This window comes from Pongo abelii, chromosome 14, assembly GCF_028885655.2.
Source record: "Pongo abelii isolate AG06213 chromosome 14, NHGRI_mPonAbe1-v2.0_pri, whole genome shotgun sequence".
Lineage (NCBI taxonomy): Eukaryota > Metazoa > Chordata > Mammalia > Primates > Hominidae > Pongo > Pongo abelii.
Window position 1 is genome coordinate 19,518,692 of NC_071999.2, and position 23,987 is coordinate 19,542,678.

Sequence of the window (23,987 nt, forward strand, 5' to 3'; positions counted from 1 at the left end):
TGAGTGCATTCACCTCACAGACTTGAACTTACCTGTAGAAAGAGCAGTTTTGAAGCACCCTTTTGGTAAAATCTGCAAGTGGTTATTTGGAGCACTTCGAGGCCTGTGCTGGGATATGGAATATCTTCACCTAAAAACTACAGAGAAGCATTCTCAGAAAGTTCTTCACGATGCATTCATTCACCTCACAGAGTTGAACCTTCCTTTTGATAGAACAGTTTTGAAACACTCTTTTTGTAGAATCTGCAAGAGGATATTTGGAGCGTTTTGAGGCCTATGCTGGAAAAGAAATATCTTCACCTAAAAACTAGACAGAAGCATTCTCAGAAACTTCTGTGTGATGAGTGCATTCAACTCACAGACTTGAACGTTTCTTTTGATAGAACAGTTTGGAAACATTACGTTTGTAGAATTTGCAAGTGTTTATTCGGAGCACCTTGAGGCCTATGTTGGAAAAGGAAATATCTTCACATAAAAACTAGAGAGAAGGATTCTCAGAAACTTCTTTGTGATGAGTTCATTCAACTCACAGAGTGGAACCTACCAATTGATAGAGAAGTTTGGAAACACTCTTTTTGTAGAATCTGCAAGTGGATATTTGGAGCCGTTTGAGGCCTATGCTGGAAAGGGACATATCTTCACATAAAAACTGAACAGAAGCATTCTCAGAAACTTCTTTGTGTTGAGTGCATTCAACTCACAGACTTGAACTTACTTGTAGAAAGAGCAGTTTTGAAACACTCTTTTGGTAAAATCTGCAAGTGGTTATTTGGAGCACTTCGAGGCCTGTGCTGGGATATGGAATATCTTCACCTAAAAACTACAGAGAAGCATTCTCAGAAAATACTTCATGATGCATTCATTCAACTCACAGAGTTGAACCTTCCTTTTGATAGAACAGTTTTGAAACACTCTTTTTGTAGAATCTGCAAGAGGATATTTGGAGCGTTTTGAGGCCTATGCTGGAAAAGGAAATATCTTCACCTAAAAACTAGACAGAAGCATTCTCAGAAACTTCTGTGTGATGAGTGCATTCAACTCACAGACTAGAACGTTTCTTTTGATAGAACAGTTTGGAAACATTACGTTTGTAGATTCTGCAAGTGTTTATTCGGAGCACCTTGAGGCCTATGTTGGAAAAGGAAATATCTTCACATAAAAACTAGAGAGAAGGATTCTCAGAAACTTCTTTGTGATGAGTTCATTCAACTCACAGAGTTGAACCTACCAATTGATAGAGAAGTTTGGAAACACTCTTTTTGTAGAATCTGCAAGTGGATATTTGGAGCCGTTTGAGGCCTATGCTGGAAAAGGAAATATCTTCACATAAAAACTGAACAGAAGCATTCTCAGAAACTTCTTTGTGTTGAGTGCATTCAACTCACAGACTTGAACTTACCTGTAGAAAGAGCAGTTTTGAAACACTCTTTTGGTAAAATCTGCAAGTGGTTATTTGGAGCACTTCGAGGCCTGTGCTGGGATATGGAATATCTTCACCTAAAAACTACAGAGAAGCATTCTCAGAAAGTTCTTCACGATGCATTCATTCAACTCACAGAGTTGAACCTTCCTTTTGATAGAACAGTTTTGAAACACTCTTTCTGTAGAATCTGCAAGAGGATATTTGGGGCATTTTGAGGCCTATGCTGGAAAAGGAAATATCTTCACCTAAAAACTAGACAGAAGCATTCTCAGAAACTTCTGTGTGATGAGTGCGTTCAACTCACAGACTTGAACGTTTCTTTTGATAGAACAGTTTGGAAACATTACGTTTGTAGAATCTGCAAGTGTTTATTCGTAGCACCTTGAGGCCTACGTTGGAAAAGGAAATGTCTTCACATAAAAACTAGAGAGAAGGATTCTCAGAAACTTCTTTGTGATGGGTTCATTCAACTCACAGAGTTGAACCTACCAATTGATAGAGAAGTTTGGAAACACTCTTTTTATAGAATCTGCAAGTGGATATTTGGAGCCGTTTGAGGCCTATGCTGGAAAAGGAAATATCTTCACATAAAAACTGAACAGAAGCATTCTCAGAAACTTCTTTGTGTTGAGTGCATTCACCTCACAGACTTGAACTTACCTGTAGAAAGAGCAGTTTTGAAGCACTCTTTTGGTAAAATCTGCAAGTGGTTATTTGGAGCACTTCGAGGCCTGTGCTGGGATATGGAATATCTTCACCTAAAAACTACAGAGAAGCATTCTCAGAAAGTTCTTCATGATGCATTCATTCACCTCACAGAGTTGAACCTTCCTTTTGATAGAACAGTTTTGAAACACTCTTTTTGTAGAATCTGCAAGAGGATATTTGGAGCGTTTTGAGGCCTATGCTGGAAAAGGAAATATCTTCACCTAAAAACTAGACAGAAGCATTCTCAGAAACTTCTGTGTGATGAGTGCATTCAACTCACAGACTTTAACGTTTCTTTTGATAGAACAGTTTGGAAACATTACGTTTGTAGAATCTGCAAGTGTTTATTCGGAGCACCTTGAGGCCTATGTTGGAAAAGGAAATATCTTCACATAAAAACTAGAGAGAAGGATTCTCAGAAACTTCTTTGTGATGAGTTCATTCAACTCACAGAGTGGAACCTACCAATTGATAGAGAAGTTTGGAAACACTCTTTTTGTAGAATCTGCAAGTGGATATTTGGAGCCGTTTGAGGCCTATGCTGGAAAGGGAAATATCTTCACATAAAAACTGAACAGAAGCATTCTCAGAAACTTCTTTGTGTTGAGTGCATTCAACTCACAGACTTGAACTTACTTGTAGAAAGAGCAGTTTTGAAACACTCTTTTGGTAAAATCTGCAAGTGGTTATTTGGAGCACTTCGAGGCCTGTGCTGGGATATGGAATATCTTCACCTAAAAACTACAGAGAAGCATTCTCAGAAAGTACTTCATGATGCATTCATTCAACTCACAGAGTTGAACCTTCCTTTTGATAGAACAGTTTTGAAACACTCTTTTTGTAGAATCTGCAAGAGGATATTTGGAGCGTTTTGAGGCCTATGCTGGAAAAGGAAATATCTTCACCTAAAAACTAGACAGAAGCATTCTCAGAAACTTCTGTGTGATGAGTGCATTCAACTCACAGACTAGAACGTTTCTGTTGATAGAACAGTTTGGAAACATTACGTTTGTAGATTCTGCAAGTGTTTATTCGGAGCACCTTGAGGCCTATGTTGGAAAAGGAAATATCTTCACATAAAAACTAGAGAGAAGGATTCTCAGAAACTTCTTTGTGATGAGTTCATTCAACTCACAGAGTTGAACCTACCAATTGATAGAGAAGTTTGGAAACACTCTTTTTGTAGAATCTGCAAGTGGATATTTGGAGCCGTTTGAGGCCTATGCTGGAAAAGGAAATATCTTCACATAAAAACTGAACAGAAGCATTCTCAGAAACTTCTTTGTGTTGAGTGCATTCAACTCACAGACTTGAACTTACCTGTAGAAAGAGCAGTTTTGAAACACTCTTTTGGTAAAATCTGCAAGTGGTTATTTGGAGCACTTCGAGGCCTGTGCTGGGATATGGAATATCTTCACCTAAAAACTACAGAGAAGCATTCTCAGAAAGTTCTTCACGATGCATTCATTCAACTCACAGAGTTGAACCTTCCTTTTGATAGAACAGTTTTGAAACACTCTTTTTGTAGAATCTGCAAGAGGATATTTGGAGCGTTTTGAGGCCTATGCTGGAAAAGGAAATATCTTCACCTAAAAACTAGACAGAAGCATCCTCAGAAACTTCTGTGTGATGAGTGCATTCAACTCACAGACTTGAACGTTTCTTTTGATAGAACAGTTTGGAAACATTACGTTTGTAGAATCTGCAAGTGTTTATTCGGAGCACCTTGAGGCCTATGTTGGAAAAGGAAATATCTTCACATAAAAACTAGAGAGAAGGATTCTCAGAAACTTCTTTGTGATGAGTTCATTCAACTCACAGAGTTGAACCTACCAATTGATGATAGAGAAGTTTGGAAACACTCTTTTTGTAGAATCTGCAAGTGGATATTTGGAGCCGTTTGAGGCCTATGCTGGAAAAGGAAATATCTTCACATAAAAACTGAACAGAAGCATTCTCAGAAACTTCTTTGTGTTGAGTGCATTCAACTCACAGAGTTGAACTTACCTGTAGAAAGAGCAGTTTTGAAACACTCTTTTGGTAAAATCTGCAAGTGGGTATTTGGAGCACTTCGAGGCCTGTGCTGGGATATGGAATATCTTCACCTAAAAACTACAGAGAAGCATTCTCAGAAAGTTCTTCACGATGAATTCATTCTACTCACAGAGTTGAACCTTCCTTTTGATAGAACAGTTTTGAAACACTCTTTTTGTAGAATCTGCAAGAGGATATTTGGAGCTTTTTGAGCCCGATGCTGGAAAAGGAAATATCTTCACCTAAAAACTAGACAGAAGTATTCTCAGAAACTTCTGTGCGATGAGTGCATTCAACTCACAGACTTGAACGTTTCTTTTGATAGAACAGTTTGGAAACATTACGTTTGTAGAATCTGCAAGTGTTTATTCGGAGCACCTTGAGGCCTACGTTGGAAAAGGAATTATCTTCACATAAAAACTAGGAGAAGGATTCTCAGAAACTTCTTTGTGATGAGTTCATTCAACTCACAGAGTTGAACTTACCGATTGATAGAGAAGTTTGGAAACACTCTTTTTGTAGAATCTGCAAGTGGATATTTAGAGCCGTTTGAGGCCTATGGTGGAAAAGGAAATATCTTCACATAAAAACTGAACAGAAGCATTCTTAGAAACTTCCTTGTGTTGAGTGCATTCAACTCACAGACTTGAACTTACCTGTAGAAAGAGCAGTTTTCAAACACTCTTTTGGTAAAATCTGCAAGTGGTTATTTGGAGCACTTCGAGGCCTGTGCTGGGATATGGAATATCTTCACCTAAAAACTACAGAGAAGCATTCTCAGAAAGTTCTTCACGATGCATTCATTCAACTCACAGAGTTGAACCTTCCTTTTGATAGAACAGTTTTGAAACACTCTTTTTGTAGAATCTGCAAGAGGATATTTGGAGCGTTTTGAGGCCCATGCTGGAAAAGGAAATATCTTCACCTAAAAACTAGACAGAAGCATCCTCAGAAACTTCTGTGTGATGAGTGCATTCATCTCACAGACTTGAACGTTTCTTTTGATAGAACAGTTTGGAAACATTACGTTTGTAGAATCTGCAAGTGTTTATTCGGAGCACCTTGAGGCCTATGTTGGAAAAGGAAATATCTTCACATAAAAACTAGAGAGAAGGATTCTCAGAAACTTCTTTGTGATGAGTTCATTCAACTCACAGAGTTGAACCTACCAACTGATAGAGAAGTTTGGAAACACTCTTTTTGTAGAATCTGCAAGTGGTTATTTGGAGCCGTTTGAGGCCTATGCTGGAAAAGGAAATATCTTCACATAAAAACTGAACAGAAGCATTCTCAGAAACTTCTTTGTGTCGAGTGCATTCAACTCACAGACTTGAACTTACCTGTAGAAAGAGTAGTTTCGAAACACTCTTTTGGTAAAATCTGCAAGTGGTTATTTGGAGCACTTCGAGGCCTGTGCTGGGATATGGAATAACTTCACCTAAAAACTACAGAGAAGCATTCTCAGAAAGTTCTTCACGGTGCATTCATTCAACTCACAGAGTTGAACCTTCCTTTTGATAGAACAGTTTTGAAACACTCTTTTTGTAGAATCTGCAAGAGGATATTTGGAGCGTTTTGAGGCCTATGCTGGAAAAGGAAATATCTTCACCTAAAAACTAGACAGAAGCATCCTCAGAAACTTCTGTGTGATGAGTGCATTCATCTCACAGACTTGAACGTTTCTTTTGATAGAACAGTTTGGAAACATTACGTTTGTAGAATCTGCAAGTGTTTATTCGGAGCACCTTGAGGCCTATGTTGGAAAAGGAAATATCTTCACATAAAAACTAGAGAGAAGGATTCTCAGAAACTTCTTTGTGATGAGTTCATTCAACTCACAGAGTTGAACCTACCAATTGATAGAGAAGTTTGAAAACACTCTTTTTGTAGAATCTGCAAGTGGATATTTGGAGCCGTTTGAGGCCTATGCTGGAAAAGGAAATATCTTCACATAAAAACTGAATAGAAGCATTCTCAGAAACTTCTTTGTGTCGAGTGCATTCAACCCACCGACTTGAACTTACCTGTAGAAAGAGTAGTTTTGAAACACTCTTTTGGTAAAATCTGCAAGTGGTTATTTGGAGCACTTCGAGGCCTGTGCTGGGATACGGAATAACTTCACCTAAAAACTACAGAGAAGCATTCTCAGAAAGTTCTTCACGATGCATTCATTCAACTCACAGAGTTGAACCTTCCTTTTGATAGAACAGTTTTGAAACACTCTTTTTGTAGAATCTGCAAGAGGATATTTGGAGCGTTTTGAGGCCTATGCTGGAAAAGGAAATATCTTCACCTAAAAACTAGACAGAAGCATTCTCAGAAACTTCTGTGTGATGAGTGCATTCAACTCACAGACTTGAACGTTTCTTTTGATAGAACAGTTTTGAAACATTACGTTTGTAGAATCTGCAAGTGTTTATTCGGAGCACCTTGAGGCCTATGTTGGAAAACGAAATATCTTCACATAAAAACTAGAGAGAAGGATTCTCAGAAACTTCTTTGTGATGAGTTCATTCAACTCACAGAGTTGAACTTACCAATTGATAGAAAAGTTTGGAAACACTCTTTTTGTAGAATCTGCAAGTGGATATTTGGAGCCGTTTGAGGCCTATGGTGGAAAAGGAAATATCTTCACATAAAAACTGAACAGAAGCATTCTCAGAAACTTCTTTGTGTCGAGTGAATTCAACTCACAGACTTGAACTTACCTGTAGAAAGACTAGTTTTGAAACACTCTTTTGGTAAAATCTGCAAGTGGTTATTTGGAGCACTTCGAGGCCTGTGCTGGGATATGGAATAACTTCACCTAAAAACTACAGAGAAGCATTCTCAGAAAGTTCTTCACGATGCATTCATTCAACTCACAGAGTTGAACCTTCCTTTTGATAGAACAGTTTTGAAACACTCTTTTTGTAGAATCTGCAAGAGGATATTTGGAGCGTTTTGAGGCCTATGCTGGAAAAGGAAATATCTTCACCTAAAAACTAGACAGAAGCATCCTCAGAAACTCCTGTGTGATGAGTGCATTCATCTCACAGACTTGAACGTTTCTTTTGATAGAACAGTTTGGAAACATTACGTTTGTAGAATCTGCAAGTGTTTATTCGGAGCACCTTGAGGCCTATGTTGGAAAAGGAAATATCTTCACATAAAAACTAGAGAGAAGGATTCTCAGAAACTTCTTTGTGATGAGTTCATTCAACTCACAGAGTTGAACTTACCAATTGATAGAGAAGTTTGGAAACACTCTTTTTGTAGAATCTGCAAGTGGATATTTGGAGCCGTTTGAGGCCTATGCTGGAAAAGGAAATATCTTCACATAAAAACTGAACAGAAGCATTCTCAGAAACTTCTTTGTGTTGAGTGCATTCAACTCACGGACTTGAACTTACCTGTAGAAAGAGCAGTTTTGAAACACTCTTTTGGTAAAATCTGCAAGTGGTTATTTGGAGCACTTCGAGGCCTGTGCTGGGATATGGAATATCTTCACCTAAAAACTACAGAGAAGCATTCTCAGAAAGTTCTTCACGATGCATTCATTCAACTCACAGAGTTGAACATTCCTTTTGATAGAACATATTTGAAACACTCTTTTTGTAGAATCTGCAAGAGGATATTTGGAGCGTTTTGAGGCCTATGCTGGAAAAGGAAATATCTTCACCTAAAAACTAGACAGAAGCATTCTCAGAAACTTCTGTGTGATGAGTGCATTCAACTGAGAGACTTGAACGTTTCTTTTTAAAGAACAGTTTGGAAACATTACGTTTGTAGAATCTGCAAGTGTTTATTCGGAGCACCTTGAGGCCTATGTTGGAAAAGGAAATATCTTCACATAAAAACTAGAGAGAAGGATTCTCAGAAACTTCCTTGCGATGAGTTCATTCAACTCACAGAGTTGAACTTACCAATTGATAGAGAAGTTTGGAAACACTCTTTTTGTAGAATCTGCAAGTGGATATTTGGAGCCGTTTGAGGCCGATGTTGGAAAAGGAAATATCTTCACATAAAAACTGAACAGAAGCATTCTCAGAAACTTCTTTGTGTTGAGTGCATTCAACTCACAGAGTTGAACTTACCTGTAGAAAGAGCAGTTTTGAAACACTCTTTTGGTAAAATCTGCAAATGGTTATTTGGAGCACTTCGAGGCCTGTGCCTGGATATGGAATATCTTCACCTAAAAACTACAGAGAAGCATTCTCAGAAAGTTCTTCACGATGCATTCATTCAACTCACAGAGTTGAACCTTCCTTTTGATAGAACAGTTTTGAAACACTCTTTTTGTAGAATCTGCAAGAGGATATTTGGAGCGTTTTGAGGCCCATGCTGGAAAAGGAAATATCTTCACCTAAAAACTAGACAGAAGCATCCTCAGAAACTTCGGTGTGGTGAGTGCATTCATCTCACAGACTTGAACGTTTCTTTTGATAGAACAGTTTGGAAACATTACGTTTGTAGAATCTGCAAGTGTTTACTCGGAGCACCTTGAGGCCTATGTTGGAAAAGGAAATATCTCCACATAAAAACTAGAGAGAAGGATTCTCAGAAACTTCTTTGTGATGAGTTCATTCAACTCACAGAGTGGAACCTACCAACTGATAGAGAAGTTTGGAAACACTCTTTTTGTAGACTCTGCAAGTGGATATTTGGAGCCGTTTGAGGCCTATGGTGGAAAAGGAAATATCTTCACATAAAAACTGAACAGAAGCATTCTCAGAAACGTCCTTGTGTTGAGTGCATTCAACTCACAGACTTGAACTTACCTGTAGAAAGAGCAGTTTTCAAACACTCTTTTGGTGAAATCTGCAAGTGGTTATTTGGAGCACTTCGAGGCCTGTGCTGGGATATGGAATATCTTCACCTAAAAACTACAGAGAAGCATTCTCAGATAGTTCTTCACGATGCATTCATTCTACTCACAGAGTTGAACCTTCCTTTTGATAGAACAGTTTGGAAACACTCTTTTTGTAGAATCTGCAAGAGGATATTTAGAGCTTTTTGAGCCCTATGCTGGAAAAGGAAATATCTTCACCTAAAAACTAGACAGAAGTATTCTCAAAAACTTCTGTGCGATGAGTGCATTCAACTCACAGACTTGAACGTTTCTTTTGATAGAACAGTTTGGAAACATTACGTTTGTAGAATCTGCAAGTGTTTATTCGGAGCACCTTGAGGCCTATGTTGGAAAAGGAAATATCTTCAAATAAAAACTAGAGAGAAGGATTCTCAGAAACTTCTTTGCGATGAGTTCATTCAACTCACAGAGTTGAACCTACCAATTGATAGAGAAGTTTGGAAACACTCTTTTTGTAGAATCTGCAAGTGGATATTTGGAGCCGTTTGAGGCCTATGGTGGAAAAGGAAATATCTTCACATAAAAACTGAACAGAACCATTCTCAGAAACTTCTTTGTGTCGAGTGCATTCAACTCACAGACTTGAACTTACCTGTAGAAAGAGTAGTTTTGAAACACTCTTTTGGTAAAATCTGCAAGTGGTTATTTGGAGCACTTCGAGGCCTGTGCTGGGATATGGAATAACTTCACCTAAAAACTACAGAGAAGCATTCTCAGAAAGTTTTTCACGATGCATTCATTCAACTCACAGAGTTGAACCTTCCTGTTGATAGAACAGTTTTGAAACACTCTTTTTGTAGAATCTGCAAGAGGATATTTGGAGCGTTTTGAGGCCTATGCTGGAAAAGGAAATATCTTCACCTAAAAACTAGACAGAAGCATCCTCAGAAACTTCTGTGTGATGAGTGCATTCATCTCACAGACTTGAACGTTTCTTTTGATAGAACAGTTTGGAAACATTACGTTTGTAGAATCTGCAAGTGTTTATTCGGAGCACCTTGAGGCCTATGTTGGAAAAGGAAATATCTTCACATAAAAACTAGAGAGAAGGATTCTCAGAAACTTCTTTTTGATGAGTTCATTCAACTCACAGAGTTGAACCTACCAATTGATAGAGAAGTTTGGAAACACTCTTTTTGTAGAATCTGCAAGTGGATATTTGGAGCCGTTTGAGGCCTATGCTGGAAAAGGAAATATCTTCACATAAAAACTGAACAGAAGCATTCTCAGAAACTTCTTTGTGTCGAGTGCATTCAACACACCGACTTGAACTTACCTGTAGAAAGAGTAGTTTTGAAACACTCTTTTGGTAAAATCTGCAAGTGGTTATTTGGAGCACTTCGAGGCCTGTGCTGGGATACGGAATAACTTCACCTAAAAACTACAGAGAAGCATTCTCAGAAAGTTCTTCACGATGCATTCATTCAACTCACAGAGTTGAACCTTCCTTTTGATAGAACAGTTTTTAAACACTCTTTTTGTAGAATCTGCAAGAGGATATTTGGAGCGTTTTGAGGCCTATGCTGGAAAAGGAAATATCTTCACCTAAAAACTAGACAGAAGCATCCTCAGAAACTTCTGTGTGATGAGTGCATTCATCTCACAGACTTGAACGTTTCTTTTGATAGAACAGTTTGGAAACATTACGTTTGTAGAATCTGCAAGTGTTTATTCGGAGCACCTTGAGGCCTATGTTGGAAAAGGAAATATCTTCACATAAAAACTAGAGAGAAGGATTCTCAGAAACTTCTTTGTGATGAGTTCATTCAACTCACAGAGTTGAACCTACCAATTGATAGAGAAGTTTGAAAACACTCTTTTTGTAGAATCTGCAAGTGGATATTTGGAGCCGTTTGAGGCCTATGCTGGAAAAGGAAATATCTTCACATAAAAACTGAACAGAAGCATTCTCAGAAACTTCTTTGTGTTGAGTGCATTCACCTCACAGACTTGAACTTACCTGTAGAAAGAGCAGTTTTGAAGCACCCTTTTGGTAAAATCTGCAAGTGGTTATTTGGAGCACTTCGAGGCCTGTGCTGGGATATGGAATATCTTCACCTAAAAACTACAGAGAAGCATTCTCAGAAAGTTCTTCACGATGCATTCATTCACCTCACAGAGTTGAACCTTCCTTTTGATAGAACAGTTTTGAAACACTCTTTTTGTAGAATCTGCAAGAGGATATTTGGAGCGTTTTGAGGCCTATGCTGGAAAAGGAAATATCTTCACCTAAAAACTAGACAGAAGCATTCTCAGAAACTTCTGTGTGATGAGTGCATTCAACTCACAGACTTGAACGTTTCTTTTGATAGAACAGTTTGGAAACATTACGTTTGTAGAATCTGCAAGTGTTTATTCGGAGCACCATGAGGCCTATGTTGGAAAAGGAAATATCTTCACATAAAAACTAGAGAGAAGGATTCTCAGAAACTTCTTTGTGATGAGTTCATTCAACTCACAGAGTGGAACCTACCAATTGATAGAGAAGTTTGGAAACACTCTTTTTGTAGAATCTGCAAGTGGATATTTGGAGCCGTTTGAGGCCTATGCTGGAAAGGGAAATATCTTCACATAAAAACTGAACAGAAGCATTCTCAGAAACTTCTTTGTGTTGAGTGCATTCAACTCACAGACTTGAACTTACTTGTAGAAAGAGCAGTTTTGAAACACTCTTTTGGTAAAATCTGCAAGTGGTTATTTGGAGCACTTCGAGGCCTGTGCTGGGATATGGAATATCTTCACCTAAAAACTACAGAGAAGCATTCTCAGAAAATACTTCATGATGCATTCATTCAACTCACAGAGTTGAACCTTCCTTTTGATAGAACAGTTTTGAAACACTCTTTTTGTAGAATCTGCAAGAGGATATTTGGAGCGTTTTGAGGCCTATGCTGGAAAAGGAAATATCTTCACCTAAAAACTAGACAGAAGCATCCTCAGAAACTTCTGTGTGATGAGTGCATTCAACTCACAGACTTGAACGTTTCTTTTGATAGAACAGTTTGGAAACATTACGTTTGTAGAATCTGCAAGTGTTTATTCGGAGCACCTTGAGGCCTATGTTGGAAAAGGAAATATCTTCACATAAAAACTAGAGAGAAGGATTCTCAGAAACTTCTTTGTGATGAGTTCATTCAACTCACAGAGTGGAACCTACCAATTGATGATAGAGAAGTTTGGAAACACTCTTTTTGTAGAATCTGCAAGTGGATATTTGGAGCCGTTTGAGGCCTATGCTGGAAAAGGAAATATCTTCACATAAAAACTGAACAGAAGCATTCTCAGAAACTTCTTTGTGTTGAGTGCATTCAACTCACAGAGTTGAACTTACCTGTAGAAAGAGCAGTTTTGAAACACTCTTTTGGTAAAATCTGCAAGTGGTTATTTGGAGCACTTCGAGGCCTGTGCCTGGATATGGAATATCTTCACCTAAAAACTACAGAGAAGCATTCTCAGAAAGTTCTTCACGATGAATTCATTCTACTCACAGAGTTGAACCTTCCTTTTGATAGAACAGTTTTGAAACACTCTTTTTGTAGAATCTGCAAGAGGATATTTGGAGCTTTTTGAGCCCTATGCTGGAAAAGGAAATATCTTCACCTAAAAACTAGACAGAAGTATTCTCAGAAACTTCTGTGCGATGAGTGCATTCAACTCACAGACTTGAACGTTTCTTTTGATAGAACAGTTTGGAAACATTACGTTTGTAGAATCTGCAAGTGTTTATTCGGAGCACCTTGAGGCCTACGTTGGAAAAGGAAATATCTTCACATAAAAACTAGGAGAAGGATTCTCAGAAACTTCTTTGTGATGAGTTCATTCAACTCACAGAGTTGAACTTACCGATTGATAGAGAAGTTTGGAAACACTCTTTTTGTAGAATCTGCAAGTGGATATTTAGAGCCGTTTGAGGCCTATGGTGGAAAAGGAAATATCTTCACATAAAAACTGAACAGAAGCATTCTTAGAAACTTCCTTGTGTTGAGTGCATTCAACTCACAGACTTGAACTTACCTGTAGAAAGAGCAGTTTTCAAACACTCTTTTGGTAAAATCTGCAAGTGGTTATTTGGAGCACTTCGAGGCCTGTGCTGGGATATGGAATATCTTCACCTAAAAACTACAGAGAAGCATTCTCAGAAAGTTCTTCACGATGCATTCATTCAACTCACAGAGTTGAACCTTCCTTTTGATAGAACAGTTTTGAAACACTCTTTTTGTAGAATCTGCAAGAGGATATTTGGAGCGTTTTGAGGCCCATGCTGGAAAAGGAAATATCTTCACCTAAAAACTAGACAGAAGCAAACTCAGAAACTTCTGTGTGATGAGTGCATTCATCTCACAGACTTGAACGTTTCTTTTGATAGAACAGTTTGGAAACATTACGTTTGTAGAATCTGCAAGTGTTTATTCGGAGCACCTTGAGGCCTATGTTGGAAAAGGAAATATCTTCACATAAAAACTAGAGAGAAGGATTCTCAGAAACTTCTTTGTGATGAGTTCACTCAACTCACAGAGTTGAACCTACCAACTGATAGAGAAGTTTGGAAACAGTCTTTTGGTAGAATCTGCAAGTGGATATTTGGAGCCGTTTGAGGCCTATGCTGGAAAAGGAAATATCTTCACATAAAAACTGAACAGAAGCATTCTCAGAAACTTCTTTGTGTTGAGTGCATTCAACTCACAGACTTGAACTTACCTGTAGAAAGAGCAGTTTTGAAACACTCTTTTGGTAAAATCTGCAAGTGGTTATTTGGAGCACTTCGAGGCCTGTGCTGGGATATGGAATATCTTCACCTAAAAACTACAGAGAAGCATTCTCAGAAAGTTCTTCACGATGCATTCATTCAACTCACAGTGTTGAACCTTCCTTTTGATAGAACAGTTTTGAAACACTCTTTCTGTAGAATCTGCAAGAGGATATTTGGAGCGTTTTGAGGCCTATGCTGGAAAAGGAAATATCTTCACCTAAAAACTAGACAGAAGCATTCTCAGAAACTTCTGTGTGATGAGTGCATTCAACTCACAGACTTGAACGTTTCTTTTGATAGAACAGTTTGGAAACATTACGTTTGTAGAATCTGCAAGTGTTTATTCGGAGCACCTTGAAGCCTACGTTGGAAAAGGAAATATCTTCACATAAAAACTAGAGAGAAGGATTCTCAGAAACTTCTTTGTGATGAGTTCATTCAACTCACAGAGTTGAACCTACCAATTGATAGAGAAGTTTGGAAACACTCTTTTTGTAGAATCTGCAAGTGGATATTTGGAGCCGTTTGAGGCCTATGCTGGAAAAGGAAATATCTTCACATAAAAACTGAACAGAAGCATTCTCAGAAACTTCTTTGTGTTGAGTGCATTCAACTCACAGACTTGAACTTACCTGTAGAAAGAGCAGTTTTGAAACACTCTTTTGGTAAAATCTGCAAGTGGTTATTTGGAACACTTCGAGGCCTGTGCTGGGATATGGAATATCTTCACCTAAAAACTACAGAGAAGCATTCTCAGAAAGTTCTTCACGATGCATTCATTCAACTCACAGAGTTGAACCTTCCTTTTGATAGAACAGTTTTGAAACACTCTTTTTGTAGAATCTGCAAGAGGATATTTGGAGCGTTTTGAGGCCTATGCTGGAAAAGGAAATATCTTCACCTAAAAACTAGACAGAAGCATCCTCAGAAACTTCTGTGTGATGAGTGCATTCATCTCACAGACTTGAACGTTTCTTTTGATAGAACAGTTTGGAAACATTACGTTTGTAGAATCTGCAAGTGTTTATTCGGAGCACCTTGAGGCCTATGTTGGAAAAGGAAATATCTTCACATAAAAACTAGAGAGAAGGATTCTCAGAAACTTCTTTTTGATGAGTTCATTCAACTCACAGAGTTGAACCTACTAATTGATAGAGAAGTTTGGAAACACTCTTTTTGTAGAATCTGCAAGTGGATATTTGGAGCCGTTTGAGGCTATGCTGGAAAAGGAAATATCTTCACCTAAAAACTAGACAGAAGCATTCTCAGAAACTTCTGTGTGATGAGTGCATTCAACTCACAGACTTGAACGTTTCTTTTGATAGAACAGTTTGGAAACATTACGTTTGTAGAATCTGCAAGTGTTTATTCGGAGCACCTTGAGGCCTATGTTGGAAAAGGAAATATCTTCACATAAAAACTAGAGAGAAGGATTCTCAGAAACTTCTTTGAGATGAGTTCATTCAACTCACAGAGTGGAACCTACCAATTGATAGAGAAGTTTGGAAACACTCTTTTTGTAGAATCTGCAAGTGGATATTTGGAGCCGTTTGAGGCCTATGCTGGAAAAGGAAATATCTTCACATAAAAACTGAACAGAAGCATTCTCAGAAACTTCTTTGTGTTGAGTGCATTCACCTCACAGACTTGAACTTACCTGTAGAAAGAGCAGTTTTGAAGCACTCTTTTGGTAAAATCTGCAAGTGGTTATTTGGAGCACTTCGAGGCCTGTGCTGGGATATGGAATATCTTCACCTACAAACTACAGAGAAGCATTCTCAGAAAGTTCTTCAGGATGCATTCATTCACCTCACAGAGTTGAACCTTCCTTTTGATAGAACAGTTTTGAAACACTCTTTTTGTAGAATCTGCAAGAGGATATTTGGAGCGTTTTGAGGCCTATGCTGGAAAAGGAAATATCTTCACCTAAATACTAGACAGAAGCATTCTCAGAAACTTCTGTGTGATGAGTGCATTCAACTCACAGAGTTGAACGTTTCTTTTGATAGAACAGTTTGGAAACATTACGTTTGTAGAATCTGCAAGTGTTTATTCGGAGCACCTTGAGGCCTATGTTGGAAAAGGAAATATCTTCACATAAAAACTAGAGAGAAGGATTCTCAGAAACTTCTTTGTGATGAGTTCATTCAACTCACAGAGTGGAACCTACCAATTGATAGAGAAGTTTGGAAACACTCTTTTTGTAGAATCTGCAAGTGGATATTTGGAGCCGTTTGAGGCCTATGCTGGAAAGGGAAATATCTTCACATAAAAACTGAACAGAAGCATTCTCAGAAACTTCTTTGTGTTGAGTGCATTCAACTCACAGACTTGAACTTACCTGTAGAAAGAGCAGTTTTGAAACACTCTTTTGGTAAAATCTGCAAGTGGTTATTTGGAGCACTTCGAGGCCTGTGCTGGGATATGGAATATCTTCACCTAAAAACTACAGAGAAGCATTCTCAGAAAGTACTTCAGGATGCATTCATTCAACTCACAGAGTTGAACCTTCCTTTTGATAGAACAGTTTTGAAACACTCTTTTTGTAGAATCTGCAAGAGGATATTTGGAGCGTTTTGAGGCCTATGCTGGAAAAGGAAATATCTTCACCTAAAAACTAGACAGAAGCATTCTCAGAAACTTCTGTGTGATGAGTGCATTCAACTCACAGACTAGAACGTTTCTGTTGATAGAACACTTTGGAAACATTACGTTTGTAGATTCTGCAAGTGTTTATTCGGAGCACCTTGAGGCCTATGTTGGAAAAGGAAATAACTTCACATAAAAACTAGAGAGAAGGATTCTCAGAAACTTCTTTGTGATGAGTTCATTCAACTCACAGAGTTGAACCGACCAATTGATAGAGAAGTTTGGAAACCCTCTTTTTGTAGAATCTGCAAGTGGATATTTGGAGCCGTTTGAGGCCTATGCTGGAAAAGGAAATATCTTCACATAAAAACTGAACAGAAGCATTCTCAGAAACTTCTTTGTGTTGAGTGCATTCAACTCACAGACTTGAACTTACCTGTAGAAAGAGCAGTTTTGAAACACTCTTTTGGTAAAATCTGCAAGTGGTTATTTGGAGCACTTCGAGGCCTGTGCTGGGATATGGAATATCTTCACCTAAAAACTACAGAGAAGCATTCTCAGAAAGTTCTTCACGATGCATTCATTCAACTCACAGAGTTGAACCTTCCTTTTGATAGAACAGTTTTGAAACACTCTTTTTGTAGAATCTGCAAGAGGATATTTGGAGCGTTTTGAGGCTTATGCTGGAAAAGGAAATATCTTCACCTAAAAACTAGACAGAAGCATCCTCAGAAACTTCTGTGTGATGAGTGCATTCAACTCACAGACTTGAACGTTTCTTTTGATAGAACAGTTTGGAAACATTACGTTTGTAGAATCTGCAAGTGTTTATTCGGAGCACCTTGAGGCCTATGTTGGAAAAGGAAATATCTTCACATAAAAACTAGAGAGAAGGATTCTCAGAAACTTCTTTGTGATGAGTTCATTCAACTCACAGAGTTGAACCTACCAATTGATGATAGAGAAGTTTGGAAACACTCTTTTTGTAGAATCTGCAAGTGGATATTTGGAGCCGTTTGAGGCCTCTGCTGGAAAAGGAAATATCTTCACATAAAAACTGAACAGAAGCATTCTCAGAAACTTCTTTGTGTTGAGTGCATTCAACTCACAGAGTTGAACTTACCTGTAGAAAGAGCAGTTTTGAAACACTCTTTTGGTAAAATCTGCAAGTGGTTATTTGGAGCACTTCGAGGCCTGTGCCTGGATATGGAATATCTTCACCTAAAAACTACAGAGAAGCATTCTCAGAAAGTTCTTCACGATGAATTCATTCTACTCACAGAGTTGAACCTTCCTTTTGATAGGACAGTTTTGAAACACTCTTTTTGTAGAATCTGCAAGAGGATATTTGGAGCTTTTTGAGCCCTATGCTGGAAAAGGAAATATCTTCACCTAAAAACTAGACAGAAGTATTCTCAGAAACTTCTGTGCGATGAGTGCATTCAACTCACAGACTTGAACGTTTCTTTTGATAGAACAGTTTGGAAACATTACGTTTGTAGAATCTGCAAGTGTTTATTCGGAGCACCTTGAGGCCTATGTTGGAAAAGGAAATATCTTCACATAAAAACTAGAGAGAAGGATTCTCAGAAACTTCTTTGTGATGAGTTCTTTCAACTCACAGAGTTGAACTTACCGATTGATAGAGAAGTTTGGAAACACTCTTTTTGTAGAATCTGCAAGTGGATATTTGGAGCCGTTTGAGGCCTATGCTGGAAAGGGAAATATCTTCACATAAAAACTGAACAGAAGCATTCTCAGAAACTTCTTTGTGTTGAGTGCATTCAACTCACAGACTTGAACTTACTTGTAGAAAGAGCAGTTTTGAAACACTCTTTTGGTAAAATCTGCAAGTGGTTATTTGGAGCACTTCGAGGCCTGTGCTGGGATATGGAATATCTTCACCTAAAAACTACAGAGAAGCATTCTCAGAAAATACTTCATGATGCATTCATTCAACTCACAGAGTTGAACCTTCCTTTTGATAGAACAGTTTTGAAACACTCTTTTTGTAGAATCTGCAAGAGGATATTTGGAGCGTTTTGAGGCCTATGCTGGAAAAGGAAATATCTTCACCTAAAAACTAGACAGAAGCATTCTCAGAAACTTCTGTGTGATGAGTGCATTCAACTCACAGACTAGAACGTTTCTGTTGATAGAACAGTTTGGAAACATTACGTTTGTAGATTCTGCAAGTGTTTATTCGGAGCACCTTGAGGCCTATGTTGGAAAAGGAAATATCTTCACATAAAAACTAGAGAGAAGGATTCTCAGAAACTTCTTTGTGATGAGTTCATTCAACTCACAGAGTTGAACCTACCAATTGATAGAGAAGTTTGGAAACACTCTTTTTGTAGAATCTGCAAGTGGATATTTGGAGCCGTTTGAGGCCTATGCTGGAAAAGGAAATATCTTCACATAAAAACTGAACAGAAGCATTCTCAGAAACTTCTTTGTGTTGAGTGCATTCAACTCACAGACTTGAACTTACCTGTAGAAAGAGCAGTTTTGAAACACTCTTTTGGTAAAATCTGCAAGTGGTTATTTGGAGCACTTCGAGGCCTGTGCTGGGATATGGAATATCTTCACCTAAAAACTACAGAGAAGCATTCTCAGAAAGTTCTTCACGATGCATTCATTCAACTCACAGAGTTGAACCTTCCTTTTGATAGAACAGTTTTGAAACACTCTTTTTGTAGAATCTGCAAGAGGATATTTGGAGCGTTTTGAGGCCTATGCTGGAAAAGGAAATATCTTCACCTAAAAACTAGACAGAAGCATCCTCAGAAACTTCTGTGTGATGAGTGCATTCAACTCACAGACTTGAACGTTTCTTTTGATAGAACAGTTTGGAAACATTACGTTTGTAGAATCTGCAAGTGTTTATTCGGAGCACCTTGAGGCCTATGTTGGAAAAGGAAATATCTTCACATAAAAACTAGAGAGAAGGATTCTCAGAATCTTCTTTGTGATGAGTTCATTCAACTCACAGAGTTGAACCTACCAATTGATGATAGAGAAGTTTGGAAACACTCTTTTTGTAGAATCTGCAAGTGGATATTTGGAGCCGTTTGAGGCCTATGCTGGAAAACGAAATATCTTCACATAAAAACTGAACAGAAGCATTCTTAGAAACTTCCTTGTGTTGAGTGCATTCAACTCACAGACTTGAACTTACCTGTAGAAAGAGCAGTTTTCAAACACTCTTTTGGTAAAATCTGCAAGTGGTTATTTGGAGCACTTCGAGGCCTGTGCTGGGATATGGAATATCTTCACCTAAAAACTACAGAGAAGCATTCTCAGAAAGTTCTTCACGATGCATTCATTCAACTCACAGAGTTGAACCTTCCTTTTGATAGAACAGTTTTGAAACACTCTTTTTGTAGAATCTGCAAGAGGATATTTGGAGCGTTTTGAGGCCCATGCTGGAAAAGGAAATATCTTCACCTAAAAACTAGACAGAAGCATCCTCAGAAACTTCTGTGTGATGAGTGCATTCATCTCACAGACTTGAACGTTTCTTTTGATAGAACAGTTTGGAAACATTACGTTTGTAGAATCTGCAAGTGTTTATTCGGAGCACCTTGAGGCCTATGTTGGAAAAGGAAATATCTTCACATAAAAACTAGAGAGAAGGATTCTCAGAAACTTCTTTGTGATGAGTTCATTGAACTCACAGAGTTGAACCTACCAACTGATAGAGAAGTTTGGAAACACTCTTTTTGTAGAATCTGCAAGTGGTTATTTGGAGCCGTTTGAGGCCTATGCTGGAAAAGGAAATATCTTCACATAAAAACTGAACAGAAGCATTCTCAGAAACTTCTTTGTGTCGAGTGCATTCAACTCACAGACTTGAACTTACCTGTAGAAAGAGTAGTTTCGAAACACTCTTTTGGTAAAATCTGCAAGTGGTTATTTGGAGCACTTCGAGGCCTGTGCTGGGATATGGAATAACTTCACCTAAAAACTACAGAGAAGCATTCTCAGAAAGTTCTTCACGGTGCATTCATTCAACTCACAGAGTTGAACCTTCCTTTTGATAGAACAGTTTTGAAACACTCTTTTTGTAGAATCTGCAAGAGGATATTTGGAGCGTTTTGAGGCCTATGCTGGAAAAGGAAATATCTTCACCTAAAAACTAGACAGAAGCATCCTCAGAAACTTCTGTGTGATGAGTGCATTCATCTCACAGACTTGAACGTTTCTTTTGATAGAACAGTTTGGAAACATTACGTTTGTAGAATCTGCAAGTGTTTATTCGGAGCACCTTGAGGCCTATGTTGGAAAAGGAAATATCTTCACATAAAAACTAGAGAGAAGGATTCTCAGAAACTTCTTTGTGATGAGTTCATTCAACTCACAGAGTTGAACCTACCAATTGATAGAGAAGTTTGAAAACACTCTTTTTGTAGAATCTGCAAGTGGATATTTGGAGCCGTTTGAGGCCTATGCTGGAAAAGGAAATATCTTCACATAAAAACTGAATAGAAGCATTCTCAGAAACTTCTTTGTGTCGAGTGCATTCAACCCACCGACTTGAACTTACCTGTAGAAAGAGTAGTTTTGAAACACTCTTTTGGTAAAATCTGCAAGTGGTTATTTGGAGCACTTCGAGGCCTGTGCTGGGATATGGAATATCTTCACCTAAAAACTACAGAGAAGCATTCTCAGAAAGTTCTTCAAGATGCATTCATTCAACTCACAGAGTTGAACCTTCCTTTTGATAGAACATTTTTGAAACACTCTTTTTGTAGAATCTGCAAGAGGATATTTGGAGCGTTTTGAGGCCTATGCTGGAAAAGGAAATATGTTCACCTAAGAACTAGACAGAAGCATCCTCAGAAACTTCTGTGTGATGAGTGCATTCATCTCACAGACTTGAACGTTTCTTTTGATAGAACAGTTTGGAAACATTACGTTTGTAGAATCTGCAAGTGTTTATTCGGAGCACCTTGAGGCCTATGTTGGAAAAGGAAATATCTTCACATAAAAACTAGAGAGAAGGATACTCAGAAACTTCTTTGTGATGGGTTCATTCAACTCACAGAGTTGAACCTACCAATTGATAGAGAAGTTTGGAAACACTCTTTTTATAGAATCTGCAAGTGGATATTTGGAGCCGTTTGAGGCCTATGCTGGAAAAGGAAATATCTTCACATAAAAACTGAACAGAAGCATTCTCAGAAACTTCTTTGTGTTGAGTGCATTCAACTCACAGACTTGAACTTACCTGTAGAAAGAGCAGTTTTGAAGCACTCTTTTGGTAAAATCTGCAAGTGGTTATTTGGAGCACTTCGAGGCCTGTGCTGGGATATGGAATATCTTCACCTAAAAACTACAGAGAAGCATTCTCAGAAAGTTCTTCACGATGCATTCATTCAACTCACACAGTTGAACCTTCCTTTTGATAGAACAGTTTTGAAACACTCTTTTTGTAGAATCTGCAAGAGGATATTTGGAGCGTTTTGAGGCCTATGCTGGAAAAGGAAATATCTTCACCTAAAAACTAGACAGAAACATCCTCAGAAACTTCTGTGTGATGAGTGCATTCAACTCACAGACTTGAACGTTTCTTTTGATAGAACAGTTTGGTAACATTACGTTTGTAGAATCTGCAAGTGTTTATTCGGAGCACCTTGAGGCCTATGTTGGAAAAGGAAATATCTTCACATAAAAACTAGAGAGAAGGATTCTCAGAAACTTCTTTGTGATGAGTTCATTCAACTCACAGAGTGGAACCTACCAATTGATAGAGAAGTTTGGAAACACTCTTTTTGTAGAATCTGCAAGTGGATATTTGGAGCCGTTTGAGGCCTATGCTGAAAAAGGAAATATCTTCACATAAAAACTGAACAGAAGCATTCTCAGAAACTTCTTTGTGTTAAGTGCATTCAACTCACAGGCTTGAACTTACCTGTAGAAAGAGCAGTTTTGAAACCCTCTTTTGGTAAAATCTGCAAGTGCTTATTTGGAGCAATTCGAGGTCTGTTCTGGGATATGGAATATCTTCACCTAAAAACTACAGAGAAGCATTCTCAGAAAGTTCTTCACGATGCATTCATTCAACTCACAGAGTTGAACCTTCCTTTTGAAAGAACAGTTTTGAAACACTCTTTTTGTAGAATCTGCAAGAGGGTATTTGGAGCGTTTTGAGGCCTATGCTGGAAAAGGAAATATCTTCACCTAAAAACTAGACAGAAGCATTCTCAGAAACTTCTGTGTGATGAGTGCATTCAACTCACAGACTTGAACGTTTCTTTTTAAAGAACAGTTTGGAAACATTACGTTTGTAGAATCTGCAAGTGTTTATTCGGAGCACCTTGAGGCCTATGTTGGAAAAGGAAATATCTTCACATAAAAACTAGAGAGAAGGATTCTCAGAAACTTCTTTGTGATGAGTTCATTCAACTCACAGAGTTGAACTTACCGATTGATAGAGAAGTTTGGAAACACTCTTTTTGTAGAATCTGCAAGTGGATATTTGGAGCCGTTTGAGGCCTATGCTGGAAAGGGAAATATCTTCACATAAAAACTGAACAGAAGCATTCTCAGAAACTTCTTTGTGTTGAGTGCATTCAACTCACAGACTTGAACTTACTTGTAGAAAGAGCAGTTTTGAAACACTCTTTTGGTAAAATCTGCAAGTGGTTATTTGGAGCACTTCGAGGCCTGTGCTGGGATATGGAATATCTTCACCTAAAAACTACAGAGAAGCATTCTCAGAAAATACTTCATGATGCATTCATTCAACTCACAGAGTTGAACCTTCCTTTTGATAGAACAGTTTTGAAACACTCTTTTTGTAGAATCTGCAAGAGGATATTTGGAGCGTTTTGAGGCCTATGCTGGAAAAGGAAATATCTTCACCTAAAAACTAGACAGAAGCATTCTCAGAAACTTCTGTGTGATGAGTGCATTCAACTCACAGACTAGAACGTTTCTGTTGATAGAACAGTTTGGAAACATTACGTTTGTAGATTCTGCAAGTGTTTATTCGGAGCACCTTGAGGCCTATGTTGGAAAAGGAAATATCTTCACATAAAAACTAGAGAGAAGGATTCTCAGAAACTTCTTTGTGATGAGTTCATTCAACTCACAGAGTTGAACCTACCAATTGATAGAGAAGTTTGGAAACACTCTTTTTGTAGAATCTGCAAGTGGATATTTGGAGCCGTTTGAGGCCTATGCTGGAAAAGGAAATATCTTCACATAAAAACTGAACAGAAGCATTCTCAGAAACTTCTTTGTGTTGAGTGCATTCAACTCACAGACTTGAACTTACCTGTAGAAAGAGCAGTTTTGAAACACTCTTTTGGTAAAATCTGCAAGTGGTTATTTGGAGCACTTCGAGGCCTGTGCTGGGATATGGAATATCTTCACCTAAAAACTACAGAGAAGCATTCTCAGAAAGTTCTTCACGATGCATTCATTCAACTCACAGAGTTGAACCTTCCTTTTGATAGAACAGTTTTGAAACACTCTTTTTGTAGAATCTGCAAGAGGATATTTGGAGCGTTTTGAGGCCTATGCTGGAAAAGGAAATATCTTCACCTAAAAACTAGACAGAAGCATCCTCAGAAACTTCTGTGTGATGAGTGCATTCAACTCACAGACTTGAACGTTTCTTTTGA